Below are 23,728 nucleotides of genomic sequence, written 5' to 3' on the forward strand. Positions count from 1 at the left end.
AGGAAACTCTGCCAACAGCGCATGTTGGGTGTAGACCTCATCTGGTGTCTGCTTGCGATTTTCCTTTTAATTATAATTATACTTCAAAGGGAATCTGGAACTTGCAGAGCCAAAGATCAAAGCCTCAAGAGGGGCTACATTCTCCCTAACAGTCCCCAACAGGGCTCTGAAGACAGGGGGGAAGGGAAGGAGGATGTATGTGATGCCATCAGCCTGGCTAACCTCAGCCCTCCCACATCACACCCTGTGTTCATGTGGCTGCACTGGGCATCCAGCTTAGCCAACTAGTCCCTTCAGTGTGGCCAGAGTAGGAAATTACCTATAGGGTATGATCTGAGGATGGAGCAGCATAGTCCACACTAAAACATACCCCTACACACCAAAACTTGCTACATGCCTAATATTACACCACTTGCCAAGCAGCCTTTTAGATTAAGTATCGTGCACTCCATGCTCTACATTTTCAAGGTGAAAATGCTACTAAGCTAGCAATGCCATGTGTCACTCCCACCTTAGTATAAATTAGCCTACAGGTTGGTTTCCTTTTTTTTTTTTTTTTTTTGAGACGGAGTCTCGCTCTGTCACCCAGGCTGGAGTGCAGTGGCACGATCTCAGATCACTGCAACCTCTGCCTCCCGGGTTCACGCCATTCTCCTGCCTCAGCCTCCCGAGTAGCTGGGACTACAGGCGCCCGCCACCACGCCTGGCTAATTTTTTTGTATTTTTAGTAGAGACGGGGTTTCACCATATTAGCCAGGATGGTCTCAATCTCCTGACCTCGTGATCCACCCACCTCAGCCTCCCAAAGTGCTGGGATTACAGGCGTGAGCCACCGCACCCAGCCTGGTTGGTTTCCATAGGTCAGAGCAGCATGAGGATATTTAGCACTGGGTGGAGGAAGCTAATTGATGGAGAAGAGTAAATATTTCAATATCACTAAAAAGGGAAAGAAATGAAGGAAACCAACATGTTTAAGCAACTACTGTGTGATGGTCTTTCACATATGTGATATTATTTGTTTTCTTAGCAACGCTCTAAAGTTGGCATTATCACCTGTATTTTGTAGTTGTCCCTCCCCTCCCAGTTGAGTTTAATCCAGTGGTTCTCAGACTTTAACAGCCATAGGAATGCCTGAAAGTGGAGATTCCTTGGTCCACACCAGAGGTTCTGATTCACCTGGTCAGAATGTAGTCCATGAATTTGCAGGCGTAATAAGCTCCCAAGTGATGCTGCTGGCGTTGGTTCATGGACCACGGCTTGAGCAGCACTGGACTTGGCCAGTCATAGCTATCTTATTTGCTTAGCCAACAACTGGTTCGAATGATGGCCATCCTGGAGCCCATTTGGGCTAATGGGTTCGGGAAAGAAGCCTTGACCCTGGTTGCTGCCAGAAGCCGCTTTACAACCATGAGGGGAAGGTGTCTAAAGATCAAGCTGATTCTGTGGGCAATTCACTCTGTGCAGAGCTCAGTGACATGACAGACCTTCAAAGTCAACCCTGAAATCCCAAATCCTACTCTGTACTTCTTCTTACATGAGTAATAAATTTCCTTATGTGTAAGCAACAGTGAGTGGAGTTTCCTGTTACTTTCAGCTCAAAGACATTATCAACATTCTCAGATGAAGAAAGAGGGGCTTGGTCCAAGGCCCATGGTCACAGAGCTGGTTACCCAGGTCTGTGTGATGTCAAGTGTCCTTCCGATTTACCACACTGCCTGAGAGGTTTTCTCTCCCAATACCTGATGTGACTCCCCATCTACTTTGGCACAATCATTTGAGACCAGACCCATCTAATCTCCTATCACCAAGAGGTTCAGGATCCCATTCATCCATCCAACTGTCCATCCATCTGTCCATCCATCCATCCTTTCATTCATCAAGCATTTATCCAGCACTTGCCGCGTATCAAATCCTGTACTCAAGGCTGGGGATCTACTGCAAGACAAGACGCAATCTTAGCCCCAAAGGAGCTCAGATCTAGAGGAAGAGACAGCCCGACAATCTCAGCATCTCTTTCTACGTTCAAGACACGGGCATTGAGCTCAGCCTATGGATGTCCAGATGTCCAGTTGTTGTGGGTTTCTAAGGTGTTGGCAGATAATAAAAGCCATCTTCTTTTGTTTGACTCAGATAGATTTATCCACTTTTGGAAGGTTGAATTTATTTTAACATCAGTAAACCAATTCAAGATATCCTCAATAATGGATATCATATAAATATTCAACCATCACATTTCTCTGTTTATAGAGCATCAAACTGCACAGTACATTGTAAAGCTGCTAATTAATTCTTGTAACGCCCTGGTGTCATGAGCAAAAGGCAGATAATAACCCTATTTTACCAGTGGGACCAATGGCCGCTGTAATTCAGCAACTAGCCTGTGGTCATATGGCAGATCACCTGCATTTTATACCTTCATTAACAGCACAGCTTATTAATTGTAACAATTACATTCACAATTAACATTTATTGAGAGCCCCCATAAACCTGGCTCTGTCCTAAGAACTTTATACACACATCACCTCCATCACAGGAGGTGCAGCCTCATGTTCCTTCCTCAGACTCATGAAAAAATAAGATCCTCCCTGCAGCCAGGGAGGTGGAATATTCTGATTGGCTGGGCCTGCATGTGATGTTGTGTTGATTCTCCATCACAAGCCTATGAAGTAGGCTCTGTGATTATTCTCACCTTGCACACAAGGAAACTGAGGCTCAAAGAGTAATCTTATCTGCCAAAGACCCTGGCTGGTGAACTCAGGTCTGTATGACTCCAAATCCCATACCCTGTCCTTTGATTTATTGCACCTGCTGGGTGACATGTTGGAAGGAGAGGATCATGTATTCTTGTCCTGAGTCTTCCATTCCTTTGCTGTATGATGTTAGGAAAATTCTCCAGCTTCTCTGAGTCTTGGATTGCACATCTGTTGGTGAAGCAGAGAGAGTACAAGCTTTGGAGCCAAAGTGCAGTTTGTGTTTGAACCCCACCTCTGTTCCTTACTCTGTCATGTAACTGGAAATTAACCTCTCTGGACCTGTTTTCTCATCTGTAAAATGGAGACAATAGCAGTCCTATCCCACAAAATATATTGCAAGGGTAAATGGAATATGTGTAAAACTAAGTGGGTAGCACATAGTATGCACTTAGTAAGACACTTAGTAGGTAAATGGCAGCTGTTTTTAGTGTGTCTGTCATGTGATGGAGGTGTCGTGTTGGGTAATCTCTCAATGCTGATGATCTCTGATAATTTTTAAATGAAAGATCTCCCATGGATTTTGGTTTAGCCACAGAGAACTAGTGTAACTCTCCAGGGGTGTAGTTTGGGGTTGTCTTGACAAAAATATTTGCAATATGCTAACAAAATTATGGTCAAATCAAGATCCTGCTAGTTGCAAATGATAGAAAACGCCAATTCAATGTGGCCTAAGCAAAAGAGAAAACTAATTAAGATTAACAAAAAGTCCACAAATAAACCTAGCTTTAGGAATAATGAGTTCCAAGTGTTCAAACATTATCTCCAGATACATACTCTTCTTTCTTCTGTGTTGCCTTCATTCTCAGGCAGGCTTTACCAAGTTGATGGCCAAGATAGTTGCCAAGAGCTCTAGGCTCACATTCTTCCACGGGAGCAACCCCAGCAGAAAGAGATCTTCTCTTTCCCAAGAGCAGCAGCAAATGTCCTGAGACTAAATACCTTGGTTTTTCTTTGGGTCTCAGACTCATGAGAAAATAAGATCCTCCCTGCAGCCAGGGAGATGGAATATTTTGATTGGCTGGGCCTGCGTCCCGTGTTCACCTCTGAAGCCACATGGATGGAAGGTGAGAGAGGAAGGCTCCCATGGGGAGTTGACTGGGGCATCTATGCCTGGGAGGAAACTAGTACAGTCTAGCTGCCAGTCTGCAGATTTCCTGGGCTTGGAGTCTAAGAGCATAACGTCGAGCTTTAATCATCAAGTTGCAAATTTCCTGGGCTTGCAGTCTAAGAGCATAACATTGGGCTTTAATCACCCAGCTACAAATTGGTGTCCCACTCCCAATCACAGTGGCTTGGGGAGAGTCCCAGCAGCCACACTCAAACCCCTCAGCCCCATCTTCCCCCTGTGCCCTCTGCATAAAATCCCAGATCCCAGCTGCTGTCACGTTCATGATTTGGCCATTTCTACCGCTCCCTCGTTCCTCACCCCTCCCCCCTCCCCTCCACCAACCCTATTGCTATGCTCCAGCTGGACTGAGCCACCTTCACTATCAAGTTCTCACTTACCTCCATCCCGATCTTTGCAAATGCTGTCCCCTCTGCCTGGCACATCTTCTTCCTTCCTCTTCTTTTATTTTTTCAATTGAAAAATGAAAAAATGTATATATTTATGGCATACAACGTGATGTTTTGATGTATGTATACATTGTGGGATGATTGAATCAAGCTAATTAACATATCCATCACCTCACATACTAATCATTCCTCATCCTTCAGAACTGTACTCAGACTTAGAAGTCATTTTCTTTAGGCCGGGCACGGGGGCTCATGCCTAGAATCCCAGCACTTTTGGAGGCCGAGGTGGGCAGATCACTTGAGGTCAGGAGCTCTAGAACAGCCTGGCCAACATGGCGAAACTGTCTCTACTAAAAATACAAAAAAGTTAGCTGGGCATGGTTGCACATGCCTGTAATCTCAGCTACTTGGGAGGCTGAGGCAGGAGAATCACTTGAACCCGGGAGGCTGAGGTTGCAGTGAGCCGAGATCACGCCACTGCACTCCAGCCTGGTTGACAGAGTGAGATTCTGTCTCCAAAAAAAAAAAAAAAAGTCGTTTTGTTTATCCTTCTGACTGTCCCTCTACCCTTGCTGGGTCAGTTGTTTGCTCACACCCCCAGCTCCCTCACTCCCACCACAGCTACATCATATGGTATTATAACTGCTTAATTATCTGCCTACCTCCCCCCCACCACCCTGCCATCAATGAGACTCTGAGAGGGAGTTTTGGGGTGGGTGTGTGTTTCCTAGCTCTGAGCTGGGACCCCCAGAGGGGCTCAGGAAGACCTTTTTGAATGGAGAAATATCTGGACAGTGAGGATGATTTATTGACAAGTCCACAGGTCAGAAGAGCAAGGAGCAAGGCACCAAGTGTGAGATGGACTTGAGAAGGTCCTGGTTAGTTGCCAAGAGACCCCAACAGGGATGAAGACAGGTAGGTCTGTCGGAAGTTAGGCAGATAGGGCACTCTTGAATCTCAGCTCTAGATAAGATCTTAACCCAGCTCCAAAACCATGAGAGATCTAGAAGGTCGTGCCCAGCAGGGCCCCTTAGAGACAAAGATCCTCACCACTCCCTCCCCAAAGGCACATGGAGATGGTTTGAAAGAAATCTTTGCAGTTCCCACAAAAAGCTTGTGCTCTGCAAACAAAAACGCTCCTGCACCTACCTTTGTGGCGTTTGGCTCACCTCCTTCTAATTTGCATGATGAACCTGCTTGGGTCTCTGATTAACCCCAGGAAAGCATGAAAATGAGCATTTGACATCATCAAGGGCATCCATGCTTGCGCCTCTTTGGAGAAAGGAGCTCCTTTATTCAGGCTTTCATGTTTGAAAATAATAAGCAAGTTCAGCTCATTTCTCCACCCCAGGCTGCAAACTGCAGTCTTCTCCTGTCTCCGCGCACACCCCCTGGAACCGTGTTTGCTAACGATGAAGAGGAAGGTGTTTTGCTTTCAAACAAACCTGAACCCCAATTAGTTTCTCAGCGACTTGATTCTCATTGGTGGCAACTGTGGTTTCTCATCCAGCGTTGTTATTGATTTGGTCAAAATAATTAAGGAGATAATTCTTACTCAGTTACATTTCCCTGAACTTCCTGAGGTTGCTAACTCTGTTCCCCGGCTGTATTTTCTTTTCCAAATTAATTTTGTCTTGACTCTGGAATGAACATGGATATTACAAGGCTTGTTGTGCTTGTTGATTTTCACAGGAACAAAGTAGGGCTCTGTATTTTAACTCCAACTAGGGCTCTCAAACTCTCTTAGTTCTTAGAAAATTAATGTAAAACATTCTCAGATTTAAAAAAAAAAAACAAATATCATCAAAAATCTTCTGCTGTAAAGCAGGAGTCCCTCTTCCCTGCCCTCTTCTCATCTTTGATGCCATCCCTCAGGGCAGCCATGTCTAACACTTTTTGCTACTTCTTCCAATGACCTGTGCCTCTAAATTATATAAGTTTTACCTGTATTTCTTAGTTTATGCATTTAAGACTTGAATAATTTTCTTCTGTGAAAGATGAGGATCTAGTTCCCGCTTCCCCACACCACTCCCCACCCCTAACTCCCACCCTCCAAAAGTAGCCTTACCTTCAGCTCCCCTAGTGGTTAATTCTGTGATTTAAAAATATAGATGAGGCCTAGTGTGGTGGCTCACGCCTGTAATCCCAGCACTTTGGGAGGCCGAGGCAGGTGGATCACCTGAAATCGGGAGTTTGAGACCAGCCTGACCAACATAGAGAAACTCTGCCTCTACTAAAAATACAAAATTAGCTGGGAGTGGTGGCACATGCCTGTAATCCCAGCTACTCAGGAGGCTGAGGTAGGAGAATAGCTTGAACCTCAGAGACGGAGGTTTCAGTGAGCCGAGATTGCGCCATTGCACTCCACCCGGGAGGTGGAGATTGTGGTGAGCAGAAATTGTGCCATTGCACTCCAGCCTTAGCAACAAGAGGGAAACTCTGTCTCAAAAAAAATAAAAATAAAAATAAAAATAATATATATATATATATAGAGAGAGAGAGAGAGAGAGTTGGGGTCTTCTTGCCTCATTCACCCTAGAGAGTGTCTTTGACTCCTTACTTTGCAGAAGAGATGAGGGTCTCATCAGCTCCCCTTGCATCTTTACTACTATTTTTACATTGTCAAGATCAATAGCATTCACGTTCCATACCCATAATTCAGTTTCCCAGGCTTTGTCTCTGAGTTGTCTAAAAGTTGAAAAATCAACACATATTGAAGTTTTATTTTCATCCCTTCATCCACTCACTGAACAAATAACTACCAAGAAGCCACTCTTTGTTTGGCATTGTGCCTGAAACCAAAAACACAATGTGACAAGGTCATACTCCTCGCATACATTGCAACGCTAGAATCCAGAGGAGGAGAGAGAAAACAGCATTTACAATGTAAGAGGAATAGCTGCTTAAATCAGTGGTTTTGAATATGTTTAAAATATGAATACAAAACATAATAAAAAGGTAAGCTGAATATAGCAAAAAAAAAAAAAAAAGGTTTTAAATTGGAGCTGCTTGGTTCTCTTTTTACTTCATGAATATAAGCCAAGTCTTGGTGCTCCAGCTTCACCCACTTACCTACATACCCCCACTGATCCTCAGGCTGAAGCCGGAGCACCAGAGGATGCAATACACTAGGGTTTCTGTACTTCCTCCAGGGACTGAGAGATGGTGACAGGCATCACGGCTGCATTTTGGTTTCATGTTTGTAAAGTTCCTTCATCAGCAGTGAGTCTTTACAGCATTCAATGTTCATAACACACTGCCTGGAAATACCACTTTAAGGACAGCTAAGGACAAATATCTTCTTGTCATGAGAGGTGCCAGAACAGTCACCACAATGCCAGTGGGGTCAGCAGAGAACACCGAGGGGACATCCAGGGCCATAGAGGGGTATATTCTGACTGCCTTTGGCATGAATGTCATTGCCTGGATGGTACACACACCATCCAGGTAGGGTGTGTGTACGTAAATGGAGCATAACAACACTAGAAGCCAGGTGACCAAGTGCAGTGGGAAAATTAAAATTATAAGATGATGTATCTGGCCAGGCACTGTGGCTCACACCTATAATCCCAGCACTTTGGGAGGCCAAGGTGGGACGATTACTTGAGGCTAGGAGTTCAACATCAGCCTCAGCAACATAGTGACAACTCACCTCTACAAAAAAAAAAAAAGAAAGAAAAGAAAGAAATTTAATTAGCCAGGCATGGTGGCACATGCCTGTGGTCCCAGCTACTTGGGAGCCTCAGGAAGGAGGATCACTTGAACCCGAGAGTTCGAGACTGCAGTGAGCTATGATCATGCCACTGCACTCCAGTCTGGGTGACAGAGAAAGACCCTGTCTCAAAAATAAATTAATTAATTACTAAAAATATGTTGTATCTATCCAAGCACACATGCATGCATATGTACCAATTAAGAAAGCCCGAGATTGTTGTCCTACTTGCTTACCTTGCAAACGACCCAGTAGTTTCTTTACTTAATGATCACCACTGGGTTCATTTCCTGACTCTCTAGTTACATGCAGTCACTCTGCCCCTCCATGCCTTGGTAGTGACTTTTTTTTAACCTATAAAATGGGCACTCTAGAAGGTGTATTTCTTACGGCTCTTGCCCAAACTAACAGTTAGCAAATGGCAGAGCTGGGATTTAAAACCAAGTCTGTCTGATTATGTCTGTGCTTTTCAATACTACAATCTGCTGTCTCCAGTGGTAGTTCAGTTATGGAATGATCTTGTTTACAACCAAGTCATGCCCAGGCCATAGACAAAAAATTAAATTAAATTAAAAATAAAAAGGTTTTCTGTGCTTTATTTTATTAAAAATAAAAAGGTTTTTTTTAATGCATATAGGAGCTAGATAATGGCTCACACCCTGAAACAGACCAATGCATTTTTCTTGCCAATAGGGGAGACTGATATAGTCAAAGAAGAGCTATTAATTTTGTGACTAGCCCCTCAAGAGAAAGTAAATGAGTTTATGTAACCCAAATCATCAACTGTTTCTTGTGGGGAGTTTATTCCTGTATAGCTGTATTTCAGTTACATATTTCTATGTGACAAATTACTCTAAACCTTAGCAGCCTAAGGCAACAAACATTGATTATCTCACTATCTCTGTGGGTCGGGAATCTAGGCATGGCTTAGCTGGGAGCCTCTGGTTCAGGATCTCCTGAGGCCACACTGAAGATGGTAGCTGGGCCTACAGTTATTTCAAGACTCAACAGGGAGACGGCTCACTCCTGAGCTCACACACTTGGCTATTGGCTGGTATCAGGTGCTTTCTGGCTATAGGCTAGAGATGTAATAGGCTGGTGCAAACGTAGTTGTGGTTTCTGCCATTTAAAAGTAATAGCAAGGGCCGGGCGCAGTGGCTCACACCTGTAATCTCAGCACTTTGGGAGGCCAAGGCAGGTGGATCACGAGGTCAGGAGATCGAGACCATCCTGGCTAACACGGTGAAACCCCCTCTCTACTAAAAAAAATACAAAAAATTAGCCGGGTTTGGTGGCGGGCGCCTGTAGTCCCAGCTACTTGGGAGGCTGAGGCAGGAGAATGGCGTGAACCTGGGAGGCGGAGCTTGCAGTGAGCCGAGATCAGGCCACTGCCCTCCAGCCTGGGCGAAAAAGCGAGACTCCGTCTCAAAAAAAAAAAAAAGAGTAATAGCAATAACCGCAATGACATTGGCACCAACCTAATAAGTTTCTTGCTATGTGGACCTCTCCCAAAGAGAAGACCTCTCTCAAGGAGAAGACCTCTCCCAAAGAGAAGCTCACAACTTAGAAGCTGGTTTTCCCCAGATCAAGAGCAGCTGCCCAAGAGAGAAGCCATGTTTATCCTGTAACCTCATCTCAGAAGAGACATTGCATCACTTTTGCCATATTCTAGTCATTAGAAGTGAGTTACTAGGTTCAGCCCAACCTCCAGGGAAGGGGATTACACAAGAGTGTGAGTACCAGGAAGCGGGGATCATGGAGGATATCTTACGAGGCTGCCTACCACAGACTCTGGTGTAGGGGAAAGCAAAACCTAGATCCTGATCATCACCAACCGAGGTGCTGGGTGCCCCGGGATCTCCAGGCGAAATTAAAACACAGCACTTGTCTTAGCAACAGTGTTGCTCAACCTCAGCACTCTTGACAGTTTGGAGCTGATACAGCTTTGTGGGGGAAGAAGGACTGTCCTGTATATTGTAGGATGTTTAGCAGCATCATGGGCATCTACTTACCAGATGCACCACCCCCCCACCCCCAGCAAGTTGTGACAGCCAAAAAGAACTTCTATAACACCTTGGGAAGTTGCCTGGTTATCTACTGAAGGTCTCCCTTGCAGTGAAGAAGAGGAGGCATTGCGGCTACTAGGCAGCAGCAAGCCCTTAATGAATGACATCTTTATTGTCCCCAAAATGTGCTCCAGCCCTCACACCAACAAACAATTAAGAAATGCAAAAAGATAAATGATTTGAGATTTTGCAAACATAGAAGACTGGGATTTCACTCAATATTCATTTTCTGTGTTCTAATAAAACTTTATTTACTGAAACAGGCAGGCTTTTCTGTATCTTCTTGGTCCTCTGTGTTCCTTGATAATTTCCCCCTGTGTCAGTCTTTGGCTTTCTAATCTTCATAATCTTAGTATCCTCTTCTCCCCTCCTCCCTCCAAGGCCCCCCTCTCTGTCTCTGTCTGTCTGCCTCTCTCTGTGTGTCTCCCTCTCACTCTTTCTCTCTCTCTGCCCCCTTTCCCCACCTCCCTCTCTGACAGTTAATTCAACACTCCTTACCTTAACTTCCAATTCCATCCTCTTCTCAGAGCTCCAATCCATGCATTAATGACAGCCTCTTAGCCACCACTCTTGTTCCAGATTCAGCTCCAAAGACTCAAGAGTTTAGCATCAACCTGCTCCAGCCTCCTTATAGTCCCACGATACTCAATACCCTGACACTCTCCAAGATACATTGTTATGTCAGGGGAAATCAGGGCACAAACAGTGCTACCATGTGTATTTGTGTGAAAGGTAGATGCTAGTGTTGGAAAGAGTTCGTGTGTGTGTGTGTGTGTCTGTGTGTGTGTGTGTGGTTTCCAAATCTCTCTCGAAGGATACACAAGAACTTGATAACACTAGTCATTTCTGGGGAGGGAAATGAATGGTTTGAGGACAAGGGGGAAGTCATACATTTTAAAAAGTGACATACCTTTTGATACGTTTTTTAAACCATTTGAAAATACTACTTGCTTTAAAAAAACTAAAGTAATAAAAAATGAAATGACAGAAAACTCAATGCTTCATCTTCAGTCCTTCACTGGGCCCTCACCCCTAAGCTGATTTTGCTGAAATGGCTTCTCAACAGCATTACCAGCTTTGGGAATGTTCTCTTCTGCCTGGTGACATGAGGAAAACCTTCATCACCACACCCTGATAAACACACACACACACACACACACACACACTCACAGGCACATACACACAGGCACACACACACATCCCATACCCTGCATTCCAACCATTCCAGCTCCTGGTTCCTTCTGCCTGAGACACCTATAGGGCAGAAAAAGTAAAATCCTTTACCTCACCCATCACAGTTCTTGGATGACATCCCCATAACAAAAGACATATTAATGAGAGAAAAGCATAACAATTTTTTTTGAGACGGAGTCTCGCTCTGTCACTCAGGCTGCAGTGCAGTGGCGTGATCTCGGCTCACTGCAGCCTCCGCCTCCCGGGTTCAAGCGATTCTCCTGCCTCAGCCTCCTGAGTAGCTGGGACTACAGGTGCGCACCACTACACTCAGCTAATTTTTGTATTTTTTTTAGTAGAGACAGGGTTTTGCCATGTTGGCCAGGCTGGCCTCAAGTGATCCGCTCACCTCATCCTCCCAAAGTGCTGGGATTACTGGCGTGAAGCACTGCACCTAGCCGCATTTATTTTTTTAACCAAAGTTTTACATAACATGAGAGCCTTCAGAAATGGAGACCCAAAGACCTAGGGAAATCTGTGTGTTTCTATGCTAAGTCTGATGAGAAGAGTGGATAGTGGTAGAGAAACATGATTAGACAAAAAGGGGTGTGATCTAAAGGTAGTAAACCTAAGGGGAGGTGCGCTTAGGAAGGCCTGTTTGTTCAGATACTTTTCTGTGTCTCTGTAAGACATTTGTTCCCCCAGGTATGGGACCAGAAACATGTCACATAGAACCATCAGGGTGGAAGTGAGGAGGCCAGACAGTAGCCTTTCTAGGTTTTATGGCTTGCTTTGGGAGAGCGAAGTTCTAGTTTCTATGAGCCACCTTGTGGGCGAGAAGCCTCGTTCATGTTCTGAACCCAGGAGGCAGAGGCTGCAGTGAGCCGAGATCACACCACTGGATTCCAGCCTGGGCGACAGAGTGAGACTCCATCTCAAAAAAAAAAAAATTGTTATGCTTTTCTCTCATTAATATGTCTTTTGTTATGGGGATGTCATCCAAGACCCTTGTGATAGGTGAGGTAAATGGTTTTACTTTTTCTGCCCTATAGGTGTTTCAGACAGAAGGAACCAGAAGGAGCTGGTTCTCACCTTGGGGGTGAGAAATTCCAGCTTCTGTGACCTTCTCAGGAGAGAAAGAGGAGAGATGGAAAGAAAGTCAGAGAGACCTTGTGTCTGAGCCTCTCCCTATCTCCTTCCATCCAAAATACTTAGCATGCCAAGGCACCATGTTTTGGGGTATCATGTTCTGAGCCCCGACACACCCTTTCCCCCAAGTTTTGTGTTCAGCACAGTCTGAATCGCTGCCAACAACCCTTCCAGCCCCCACAGTGTTTGGTGCCTGCACATTCCTATATTGTAGTTAAGTGTCTCTTACTAGACCACCAGATCCCTGAGGAAAGGATGGCCCCTTGTTCAGCACCATATCCTCAGACATCTTCTAAATCCTAACAGATATTTAAGAAATAAGTGAGCTGCTCTTGCCCCTCACTGAGCCTCAAAAGGTAATCCATGTAAATTTCCATCGAATGGCATCCAGGGGACAGCATCGTAGAATTCATATCCCAGCATCCGTGGTGTCACACTAAAGCTCAGCCCAAGAGTCAAGCCTCATCCAGCCCTGACCAGCTCTCCTGAATCTTGGCTCTTTTCTCTTTCACCAGTGGCTTAAGCTCAGCTCTGCTTCTGCTCTTCACATTAAAAAAAAAAAAAAAAAAAAAAAAATGAGGTTAAAAGTTATTAGCCAATGGGAGGCTGTGTTTCTTTGGACCTTCAGGGGGTTCACTTGATTGTTGCAGAGATGTCAACTTTATCTTCTTCCAGGGAGAGAGAAAACGGATGGAAGCCACATGGGGGCTTAACTACCAACACACATTCTTCTTATCAGGACATTGGCAATGTGAAAGGATACTTTCTTAGGTCACTCTTTGTTTCATTTATCCAGGATGAATTGCCAAATAAATTTTTTCATTTCCAAGAAAGGAAGTAAACTGTGGTGTAATATGCAATAATGGGAGCCCTGCAGCCAATAGGATACGTTTGAACTTCTGGTTCTAGCCCTCACTCGCTCGCTGGGTGACCTCTGGCAAGTTATTTAACTTCTCTGGGTCTCGGTTCTCTTAATCAGAAAATAGAGATAATAATAATCACACTACCAACTTTTGGAGTGGCTGTGAATATTTAATGAGAAAAGACAGGTAAAGCCCCCCCATGCAGGAATGGCAATGGGGCATCATTGATGCTGCTGCTGCTGTTCCTTACTGAGTCTGTGGCAGACATTGCTAATCAATCACAGATATTTCTTCTGATAAGACTGGACTGGAGGACACTCCAGACAGAATGACTACTCATGGGTAGATTGAAGCTGGCGCTCAGATTGGAGCCCATTTGCCATCTCAAGCTTCCCACATTTCCAGACACGCCATTTGCAAGGTTCACGATACAGAATAGAGTGGTTGTCACATCCCGGGGTTCCTGTTTCCTGAAGCTCCTCCAGGACTTTGAACAGCAGCCCCTAGCCCATCCTACAGATTCCCATTAGCTCCCAGGGCCTGACAGCTGAACTGCTGGCCCCTCATACCTAGTCTTTCAAAAGAGCTTATGAGATTAATGCATTTGATTAATTTTTTTAACTGGGTGGATAACACATTGGCTGTTGGCATGCCAGCTCAGTCCCAGGGCTGCTGGGGGCTCATTGATGCTGGCAGCCAATTTCCAATTTCAATCAAGTCAGAGAAGAGGGAGGCAGAGGAAGAGATTGAAAGAAACCAGGACTTGATTGAAAGCTATGGCATCTAGCGCCACCTACTGTTATATCGCTGCATCGCTACTTTTGCTGACCATCGGGTCACTGATAGTCTTGCTCGGCCCTTAAGGCGTTGTGGGGGGAACATTTTCGTAATCTCACGCAAGTTATATTTTTCATTCATAGCTCATAATTGATTCAATGTGTATAAACTACAGGTACTCCTGGTATAGTGAGAGTAATAGTGACATTTCCTTGGCTTGTTTTGGTTCACAAAGCCCTGTGTACCAAGCGGGCCTCTCAGCATCCTCGCGGCCCTTGCATGAAGATTAGGCGGTGCCAGGTGGGAGCCCGGAGGTACACAAGAGATGACTTTCCTGGGGTCACGCAGGTGTGGTGCATGGAGAGGGGATTCCGACTCCGCATTCTTTTCTCCTGAATCCGTCCCTTGTCCACCTCTGCTCCCCCAGCCCACCTTGGGGCCTGGCTCATCAAGCCCCTCAAAGCTCAGTCCCCACTCCGTATGTGCCAGTACATAACGGGGATTTTACTGAAGGGTTCACAGAAGAGAGGGAGAAGGTTACATCGCACCTCACACAGGAAAAAACAATAATACAGTACTTTAGCAGCTTGTGGGTTCTTTTCTGGATATCAGTTTCCCCCTCCCTCACCTCTTCTCCCAGGCCCCCTCCTAACCCTGCACTGTCTATCACTCTGGTTTGCTTCTTTTTAGATGGTATCTCGCTCTGTCACCCAGGCTGGAGTGCAGTGGTGCGATCTTGGCTAACCGCAACCCCCGCCTCCTGGGTTCAAGCGATTCTTCTCCCTCAGCCTCCCAATAGCTGGGATTACAGGCAGGCACCGCCACACCCAGCTACTTTTTTTCTTTGTAGAAGAGACGAGATTTCACCGTGTTGGCCAAGCCGGTCTCTAACTCCTGACCTCAAGAGATCTGCCCGTCTCAGCCTCCCAAAGTGCTGGGATTACAGGTGTGAGCCACCACGCCCAGCCACTCTTGTCTTTATTAGCTGGAGCCATTCATCCTCACTGTGTGTCTCCCTCAACCCTCTTCATACTCACCTTCCTTCTCAGTGAACCCTTCTTTAAAAACAGGGAGGATTTAAGAAACAAAACAGTGGAATAATGTTCTCTTTCCTTCCAGTTCAAAGGATGGGAAGACTGAATTTTCAGGGAGGCTTAATGGCTGAGGACTCAAGTTTTTTGTCTTGTTTTGGTTTTTGTTTTTATTTCATTTTGTTTTGTTTTTAGAGACAGGGTTTTACTCTGTTGCCCAGGCTGGAGTGCAATGGTGCAATCATAGCTCACCACAACCTCAAACTCTCGGGCTTAAGTGATCCTCCTGCCTCGGCCTCCTGAGTAGCAAGGGCTACAGGTGCATGCCACCATGTCCAGCTAATTGTTTTGTTTTTTGTAGAGAGGGAGGTCTCACTATGTTGCCCAGGCTGGTCTCAAACGCCTGGCCTCAACTGATCCTCCCATCTTGCCCTCCCAAAGTGCTAGGATTACAGGCATGAGCCACCACACCTGGCCTGAAACCTAGTTTTAAATGCGGGAAGACCAGGGTTCCCGTCCTGGTTCTGGCCACTGACCAATTGTGTAACCTTGAACAACTTCATCTATTCTTCCATTTCTCCTTCTGTAAAAGGGACAGTTATTTTTTAATAACCATCTCATTGGTTTGTTGGAAGAAGTAAATGAGATTGATAATGCAAAATGCTTAGCAGAGTGCTGATGTGTAGCAATTCTTCAATAATTTGTCAATTTCGGTGACTTAGACTCACCTTGCTTTCCACTCACTGATTAAAGGGAGATTCCATTCACTTAGACTAAAATGCAAATAGTGTATCTCTTCAGAGCTGTGCATTGTCCAACCTGTGCATCCTTATATGACAGCCTGCCAGGCTTAGAGAGAGCAAGGAATGCATCCCAGCAAAGAGTTAAAGGATAAACCACAGTTAACAAATTGAAAGGGAAGGGATAGCACAAAAGCATCTCAGGAAAAGAGAGCAGCAGGTACAAAGACCCTGTGATCAGAATGAGCAAGACACTTAAGGGAGGCTCACTGGCTAGACCATAGAGATCAGGACAGGGGAGCAATGCAAGATCACACTGAAGGCAGGAGCTAGATCACACAGAGCTATGTAGTTCCCAGCAAGGATTTTGGACTTTAGTCTAAAAACAATAAGGAAAATTTTAGGCAATGGAGTCATGGGATTGGGTGTGCATTTTGGAAGGGTCGGCTATGTGGACAATGGACAAGGAAAACAAGAATGGAGGAGAGAGGTCATTGGAGGCTGTGTCTGTTGTCCAGGTGGCTTGCAGCAGCGTGGGAATGACACTGGTGGGAAGACAATGGAGAGAAGAGATTGGAGAGCTCTCTAGGAAGCAAAGTCAATGACTTGGTAAATTAGCTCAGGGCTTAGTAAACTTTTTCTGGAAAGGGCCAGATAGTAAACATTCTAGGCTGTGCAGGCTGTGCAGCCTCTGAAATAACTACTAAACTTCGCTGTTATAACAGGAAAACATCCACAGACAATAATAAGCACATGGGTGTGACTGTGCCCAATAAAACTGTAATATACAAAAGCCAGCTGCAGGCTGTAGTTTGCTGATCCCTGGATTAGATAAGGGTGGGGGAGGGTATCAAGGATTGGAGGATGCTGAGCTCTCCCATGTCCTATCTCTGTGACCTTGAATAATTGACTTAACCTCTCAGATACTGGGTTTCCTTTCCAGGAAAACAGGAATAAGGATTCCTCATAGGGTTGGCGTGAGGATTAAATAAGGCAGTGTTGGCCAGGCGTGGGGGCTCATGCCTGTAATCCCGGCATTCTGGGAGGCCGAGGCGGGCAGATCACCTGAGGTCAGGAGTTCGAGACCAGTCTGACCAACATGGAGAAACCCCATCTCTACTAAAAATACAAATTAGCCAGGCGAGGTGTTGCATGCCTGTAATCCCAGCTACTCAGGAGGCTGAGGCAGGAGAATTGCTTGAACCCAGGGGGCGGAGGTTACAGTGAGCCAAGATCACGCCATTGCATTCCAGCCTGGGCAACAACAGCGAGACCCTGCCTCAAAATAATAATAATAATAATAATAATATTAATAATAATAATAATAATAATATTAATAATAATAATAATAAGGTAGTGTCTGCTGTGGGACAAACAGTGAGGTCTCATTCACAAACACACTCCAGTGAGGAATATCCAGCTACGTTCAAAATGGCCATCGAGGGTAGAAAATGAAGTTCTTTATTACTGAGGCCCCTACACAAAGAACAAATAGAACTTACACACAAAAATCGGAATCTTTAGGAAGGGGGAAAAAATCCCTGCTGATTACAACTTTCCTCACACAGCTCAATAGATTTTTTTTTTACTTCAAAACAACTCTCTAGGTGGGAAGAGGGCTCCAGCCTGAAGCAGGACTGAAGAACAGATAAATTGCATGGCATTAAATAGAATGCTTATTTTGCTGTTTATCTTTTTCTTTCAGGTGCCCTGAGTTTTTTCAAAAATTTCCCCACAAATCAAGGGTTGGGCCAGGATTTAGAATGGAGTCTTTATAAAGAGATTCCCAGCCGGTAGACATGGCTCATGCCTGTAATCCCAGCACTTTGGGAGGCCGAGATGGGCAGATCACCTGAGGTCAGGAGTTTGAGACCAGCCTGACCAACATGGTGAAACCCCATCTATACAAAAAATACAAAATTAGTCGGGCGTGGTGGCACATGCCTGTAATCCTAGCTACTTGGGAGGCTGAGGCAGGAGAATTGCTTAAACCTGGAGGCAGAGGTTACAGTGAGCCAAGATCGCACCATTGCACTCCAGCCTGGGCAAAAAGAGCGAAACTCCACCTCAAAAAAAAAAAAAAAAAAGGACATTCCCACCCCTCCCCTCATCAAAGTTTAACTCAGTAGTGTTCTCAATTGAGGGTGATTCTGCTTCCCAGAGGATACTTGGCAATGTCTGGAGACATTTTGATTGTTGTAACTTGCAGGAGAGATGCTACATTGTATGATGTACAAGAAAATCCCCCACAACAAATAGCGATTTGGTCCCAAACTTAAGTCATCCTGAGGAAGAGAGATCTTGTGAACCAGCCTGGGATGTTGCCTGGAGGAGGAAATGGTTCATCTTTACTTTTTGGAATACATCAGCAAGATTTTTCTTTCTACCCCTCTTTTTCCTTTTTCTCTTACTTTATCTCTTTTATTGGTTTTTGGCTGACAGGCATACAATCCTCCTTCCTAGAGCACCCAATTTCCTTTTATGGAGTTACTTCTGCTCTATTAGATACAATCAGGCTCTGTCTCCCTAGTTATTTAACTAGTACCTGGTCCTGAGCAGGTCATAGTGGCCCCAGAGAGCCCAGTAAAGGAAATGGTTAAAGTGTGACCTTAATTAAGTCCTCAAGAAGAGGGACTGACATAGCCAGGGCCTCAACACTTAGCCAAAACAAACAAATCAGCCAAAAAAACTGTATGACAGGTGGTGACTTGTAGGCTCTGCTGGGCCACAATTTCTCCAGCCTCAGGGGCATGGGTCCTACCTTTATTTCCCAACTTCATCCAAGCTCCCACCCTGAATGTCAGCAAGAAGCCAAGACCCTTCCTTTATTCCCAAAGCACAGCTTCCATAAGGCAGTCCTGCTTCACTTGACATTTACGGAAGACCCAAGCAAATTAATTGCAGCAAAGGAAAACCTGAAACTGGGGTTTCAGTCACTTCATATTTTTTCCCCAACTTGTAAAAGATTGTAGAAGATTTCAAACCTACGGAAAGTTTGCAAAAATAGTACAATAGGCAGTCAAATACCCTTAACTTAAATTCACAATGTTATCTTTTTGCCATGTTTTTAACATGTTGCCATATTTTTCATATGATGTATGCATACATGTGTATATATATGTATGTATGTACTATATATATAATATGTATGTATATTTACAATTTTTTAAGCTGAGCCCTTTGAAAGTCAGCTGCAGACACTTCACACCTAAACACTTCAGCATGTATTACCGAAGGACATTCTCCATAGTCACAATACAGTTAACACAGAAATTTCACATTAACCCAATGCTATTATCTTTTTCTTTCTTTTTCCTTTTCTTTCTTTCTTTTTTTTTTTGTGATGGGGTCTCACTCTGTTCTCCAGGCTGGAGTGCAGTGGCGCAATCTCGGTTCACTACAGCCTCTGCCTCCTGGGTTCAAGTGATTCTCCTGCCTCAGCCTCCTGAGTAGCTGGGACTACAGGTGCACATCACCACACCCAGCTAATTTTTGTATTTTCAATAGAGACGGGATTTCACCATGTTGGTCAGGCTGGTCTCCAACTCCTGACCTCAGGTGATCCACCCACCTCAACCTCCCAAAGTGCTGGGATTACAGGCATGAGCCCCAATGCTATTATCTAACATAAATTTCATGTGCAGATGTCCCTAGTTATCCCAGTCATGCCCTTTATAGCCTTGTCTCCAGTCCAGCATTCAATCAAGGGACCATGCATTGCATTTAGTTGTTGTGTCCCCTTGGTGTCCTAAAGAAACAGATCTTCTGCCTTCTTCCTCTTTTATGACATTGTTAGAAGACAAAGAGGTGTATCCCTTGGATTTCTCTCCAAGAAAGAACTTGCCAGCAGGCGGCACAGGTAGCTGAGAGTCTCCAGCTGTTGACACTGCCAGCATCCACAGCAGCTTTCATGCAGCGGAAGTCAGAAGCTTCCCCAGAAATTCCCCATCAGTGGCACTGGCCATTTCTGCCTTGTGCTTGGGCTCAATCAAGCAATCTTTGCTCTGGATCTCCCTGTTGCATTGGCTGGACTCTGTCAGATCTGCATCATGGTCTAGGGCTCCCCTGCCAAATCTCACTTCCTCCTTTTCTCTTTCATGGGCTTACCCGCAATGAGCATTTTGTACTCCTTTCTCCGTGTCTGCTTCCCAGAGGCCCCAACGGACACAGACATTGACATCTTTTAAGAGTCCAGGTCACCTATTTTGTAAAATGGCCTTCATTTTTTATTTTTCTGATTGCTTTCTCATGATTAGATTCAGATTGGACCTCTGGGCAGGACATGTATGTAGGTGACGTAACCATGTAGGCGATGCTGTGCCCTTCCCAGCACATCACTTCAGGTTCACCTGATAAGTGTTTGTCCTGTCATTGGTGATGCTAAGCATAGCCATGATGGTTAAAGTGGTGTCCGCCAGACCTCACCATTACATGGGTACCTCGTTTCCTTTGTAACGAATCATTAACCTGTGGGGTTAAACGTTGAGACTGTGATGCTTTCATCTTCTCATTCATTCAGCAATGACAGAAAGAATGCAGAGCCAGGCCCTGTACCAGGTGCTGAGTATCAGAAGCTTCCTTCCCAGGGACAATTGTTCCTTCTCCTCTTCTTCTCAGAGGACTCCTGCTGCTTTGTCTCCCCTAAGTTCTCAGTAGAGGACTTGCTCGTCTCCCCAGATGACAGTCTCTTCTTCCACCACCTCTCCCTGACAATCCACAGACCCCCAACTTCTTTTTCTCCTGGGTCAATAAGAAGATGGGGGGAAAGGAGGTTGAATCAAAATATCCTATAAAAGATGCAACCTGTCTTCAACAAGGAGAGCTGTTAAAGAATTCTTTTTTTTTTTTTTTTTTTTTTTTAGGAGACAGAGTCTTGCTCTGTTGCCCCAGGCTGGAGTGCAGTGGCACGATCTCGGCTCACTGCAACCTCCGCCTCCCGGGTTCGTGACATTCTCCTGCCTCAGCCTCCCAAGTAGCTGGGACTACAGGCACCCACCACCACACCCAGGTAATTTTTTGTATTTTTAATAGAGATAGGGTTTCACTGTGTTAGCCGGGATGGTCTCGAACTCCTGACCTTGTGATCCACCCGCCTCGGCCTCCCAAAGTGCTGGGATTACAGGCATGAGCCACCGTGCCCAGCCTGTTAAGTAATTCTATAGTATATTTCCTATTTCAGTTTGAAGGATCTGTGTGTGGATGAGGTCACTAATTCTGGGTATCTCTATGTCGGTAGGTACACATCTTACATTCTTATGACAAAAAAAACACCTCACTCTCCCCAAAAGGAACTGCCTATCATCACCATATAAAACCACCAAAATGGAGTATTATTCAGCTACAAAAAAAGAGTGAGATCCAGTTATTTGCAACAATATGGATGGAACTGGAGATCATTATGTTAAGTGTGTTAAGTGAAACAAGCCAGACACAGAAAGACAAACATCACATGTTCTCCATGTTCTCACTTATTTGTGGGATCTAAAAATCAAAACAATTGAACTAATGGACATAGAGAGTAGAAGGATGGTTATTAGAGGCTGGGAAGGATAGTGGGGGATGGGGGGCAGAGGGTGGGAATGGTTAATGGGTACAAAAAAAATAGAAAGAATAATTAAGACCTGCTATTTGATAGTACAACAGGTTGACTATAGTCAATAATAACTTACTTTTTAAATAACTAAGAGTATAATTGGATTGTTTGTAACTCAAAGGATAAATGCTTGAGGGGATGGATGCCCCATTCTCCATGATGTGCTTATTTCACATTACATGCCTGTATCAAAACATCTCATGTATTCCGTAAATATATGCACTTATTATGTACCCACAAAAATAAAAAATAAAATATTAAAACCACCAAAAACTTAAACATCCGTGTGCAAGCTAAGGTCTCCGGGTTCATGTGTGTACTCCTGCCATGATCCCGCCTACTCTGTTCTTTACAGCTTCTCCATAATGAGTCTGAAATTTGTTAATCAGCGTGCTTGCTTCTCAATGCTGTCTTCTTAGTCTCCCTTCCCCCTCACCCCTCGACGGAGCATCCCAGCTGTTTCCCTGATGTCTGTATCAGCCCGGGCACATTTAACAGGAATTCATTTCCATCTTAATCTTATTCTAGGAAGTAGATCATATTTTAAGGAATAACAAAGATGAGTTCAGAACATTCTTTCATAAAACACAGAGAACAACAGATATTTAGAAAATTGGCTTTCCGGCCGTGACCTTCTACAAATCATTCTGATTTTCTGCCATATTAAATTCTTTATGATGAAATCTAACAAAATTCAGTGGAAGAGTTTTGGAGGTAGTATCTGTAAGTCAATAGCTAGCAATCGCTACCCCTCAGGTAGTTCCCACTATGCAAAATAGGGCAAGGTGGGATGGGGATGCAGAATGGAGTAGTGAATAAGAACACAGGCTTCAATGTCACTTGAACATGAGTTCAAATCCAGGCTTTGCCACTTAATAGCAAGTCAGTTTCACCTTTTTAAGCCTCCACTTGCTGTCCTATAGAATGGGAATAATAATATGGCAAGGACTCAATGGACTCATCTATTTCATATAAGAACGCACTTGGGACAGTGCAGAGCACATACGAGATTGGCATTAGTTCCATTTCACAGATGGGGATTGGCATTAGTTCTGGTAGGATTGGCATTAGTTCCATTTCACAGACGGGGAAACTGAGATTGGGGAGTAAAGGTACCTCACTCAAGATCACTAAACTCCTGAGTGACAGGGCCAGGAATCAAACATAGTTCTTTCTGACAACAAACGTCTTTCCATCCATTCCTGCCACACTTCACTTCTCAGCTGTGAGGTTAAACCACATCACTTCCGGATGTTATTATTTAAACAGCCCCAGCACATGAATATTAAATGTGAGTATACCTGCCAAAAAAACCATCCCTATCTAAGAGGCCACTGTGAGTCCGTGCGTGCTCCACCCCTCCCAGACCACCACCTCCATTTACCACCTTTTAACCTGGTACATCACACGACATCACATGGTGTTTCTGACGATCTTGCTCTCAAAACCTCATTGGGTCAATAAGAGAAAGGATGCTGTTCACACACGCTGTAGGAAAGGTGGGCAGGGCAGACTTGACTTTGTTTTCTAGGAAACAAAGAACGGAGTCATCACCGATGCTCTGCAGAACAATGGAAACACTGAAAGCTCTGAAGCCAGTGGCACATCCAAGGGAAGCAAAGACAGAAAATCAAAATCAGCTGTCCCCAAGATGGCTTTTATGCAACCGGGCTGGGAGTCATTACAGAGCACAAAACAAAGGATATCTGCAGAGACGGTGTATTAGTCCATTTTCACACTGCTCCAAAGAAATACCTGAGACTGGGCAATTTATACAGAAAAGAGGTTTAATTGGCTCACAGTTTTGCAGGCTGTACAGGAAGCATGATGCTGGCATCTGGTCCTGGGGAGGCCTCAGGGAGCTTTTACTCATGGCAGAAGGCAAAGTGTGAGCAGGCGTCTTACATGGCAGGAGCGGGACCAAGAGGGAGATGGGGAGGTGCCACAAACTTTTAAACAACCAGATCTCACAAAAAATCACTATTGAAAGGACAGCACCAAGGGTGCATGGTGTTAAACCATGAGAAACCACCCCCATGATCCAATCACCTCCCACAAGGACCCACCTCCAGCATTAGGAATTACATTTCAACATGAGATTTGGGTGGAGACACAGATCCAAACCGTATCAGATGGTGATGGGGTTTTGCTTGGTGTTTATTTTCTCCTAATTTTTTATCTTTTCCTGATTTTCTATTAGGTTGGTGCAAAACTAATTACGGTTTTTGCCATTTTAATGGCAAATGAATTTTTGGCATCCATTCAATGGCAAGTGAATTTCAATGGCAAAAACCTCAATTACTTTTGCACCAACACAACATAATACAATGTTCATTAATGTCAAAACCAGATTAAA

The 23,728-nt window shown here is 44.6% G+C and overlaps 1 protein-coding gene and 1 long non-coding RNA gene across 5 annotated transcripts in view; one reads left to right on the top strand and one right to left on the bottom strand.

The window, feature by feature from the left end:
• CCDC60 (coiled-coil domain containing 60) overlaps positions 1-23,728 on the top strand; it is a 202,602-nt gene that overhangs the window by 61,868 nt on the left and 117,006 nt on the right. The gene's annotated exons all lie outside the window — the stretch shown is intronic.
• LOC134737627 (uncharacterized) overlaps positions 1-23,728 on the bottom strand; it is a 278,740-nt gene that overhangs the window by 11,370 nt on the left and 243,642 nt on the right. Inside the window, exon 3 of the long non-coding RNA XR_010122715.1 lies at positions 2,806-2,921. This is a non-coding gene — a long non-coding RNA (uncharacterized LOC134737627). The remainder of the gene's footprint in view (positions 1-2,805; positions 2,922-23,728) is intronic.

This window comes from Pongo pygmaeus, chromosome 10 (genome assembly GCF_028885625.2).
Source record: "Pongo pygmaeus isolate AG05252 chromosome 10, NHGRI_mPonPyg2-v2.0_pri, whole genome shotgun sequence".
NCBI classification, from domain to species: domain Eukaryota; kingdom Metazoa; phylum Chordata; class Mammalia; order Primates; family Hominidae; genus Pongo; species Pongo pygmaeus.